Genomic DNA, 1,845 nt, shown 5'->3' with positions numbered 1-1,845 from the left:
GGGGGTAATTTTTATGGAATAGTTAATGTTTGAATATGTTCAAGAGTATTCTTGAAAAGTGGCCGTTCTCTTCTTTAGCAGACTGAAATCTATATCTCCACTCAACACGAATGATGAGCTGACGAATTTGTGAGGCATCGTGGTGAAATCAGGCTCTCGTCAATTTTTGGAAATGTAGAGTTATTGGTATCATCTTAAAGCTTGTTCACTTGTCTTTATGTGGATATCCATTTATCTTGAATACAAGTTGAGATATTTGCGAATGTAGAAGGTTGGGACCACCTATTTTCAGAGGAAAATTAGTGAGAAAAGGGCTGCCAAAGATTTGTTATTTCCATAGCTTAAGAGTCCGTGGTAACTGAACATTTACATTTTGTGTGCCTTTAATCAAGGTTTTTCAGAAAAAAATCAACACAAAAATGAGTTTTTTAATGGGCATGAAAGGTGTTGAGCCAAAAAACAAAAATTTGATAAAAATTCACAAACCTGCGGAAAAAATGCAAGTTTCTTCACTTTGATTATGTTGACGAGAGCCTGATTCCACCACGTTGCCTCACATTTTGTCCCAGACACAATATTCACATTTGTTTTCCTTGACTTTTTTGTTTTTGTTTGTTTTGTTAGGTTTGTTGGGGGGGGGTATCTGTGGAGGGGGGGTGTTATTTTGTTTTTTTGGTGGGGGGGTTTTTAGATCAGTGCAAAATTCGTGATTCACTTACTGAATGATTACCAAGGCGTGGGGAACATAGTTACTTGAGAACTGTTTTCTCTGCCTCATCATCATTCAGTGACAAATAATATTAGTTACTTTTTCTTTGGGGGTTTTTTTGTTTGTTTGTTTGTTTGTTTTGTTTTGCTTTGCTTTGTTTTGTGTTGTTGTTTTTTTAGGGGAAGGTAGGATAGGGAGAACAGGACGTATTCTTTTCTCTGCCTTGTCGTTCCTTTCGAAATAATAAATCCTCTTTCCCTGTCTTTTTATCTTTTTGATTTGGGGGGGTGGGGCAAAGGGGGGGGGGCAGGTGTCTGTGGAGTAATACTTAACGTCCTAGCTTTGCAAGCAAAAAAATAAAAAACTTGAGTTTATTTTCTTGGTTAGAAAGAGAATATCTTATTGAGATTTTCTCTTTTTCTGCAGGGGTGTACGTTCCCACAACGCCATGGCGAACAATGACGAAGTAGCCCGCCTTTTTAACAGTCTACATATTATTCATGGGAACGGAAAACAATTTCAATCAATCTGCACCCGTGCATGCATAAAAGGGTTCTTGTTAAAAATAATTTCTTGAAATTTAATTTCTACATATTGAAAAAAGCAAGAAAAGATACATTATATAGTCACAATTTTTTAAAGAATGGAAAAGCTGCTGGGTGTTGTTTTTTTCGTCTCTCCTGAAAAAAAAAGAAGAAAAATTTAATGTTGCTGTTTGGGCCTAAAAGAATTGAAAAGCTGGCCAAAGATGTTAAATTAGTTCTTCACTCAACAAAATTTTGGCAGAAGGGAAAAACTGAGTCCAAAGCACAAATCGACGCTTTCAACCTCGCTAAAATCGCATCGCTTCAGTCATATACGTCTAACCAGATGTCACCATCATAGTATGATTTTCGACTCGATAAATCGCATTGTGTGCACATCGCCATGATTGCTCTAGAGATTAGGCGCCGGTTGGAGTTGACGTGACGTATTTCCTTATCACGTGACCAGCGGTCACTACAAGTGACCGGTTTGGGGCGAGGGGAGAGGAAATTGGAGGACCACCTTCTGTGTTATGGGCGCGCGCAGGATTGTGCGGTTAGAGTGCATGTGTAGCAGAGAACGTTCGAGAATCGGGGTGTTTGTGTGGGTGT

This window comes from Aplysia californica, unplaced genomic scaffold (genome assembly GCF_000002075.1).
Source record: "Aplysia californica isolate F4 #8 unplaced genomic scaffold, AplCal3.0 scaffold01029, whole genome shotgun sequence".
NCBI lineage: Eukaryota > Metazoa > Mollusca > Gastropoda > Aplysiida > Aplysiidae > Aplysia > Aplysia californica.
The sequence above is the reverse complement of the archived record's forward strand: the minus strand, read 5'-3'. Positions refer to the sequence as shown.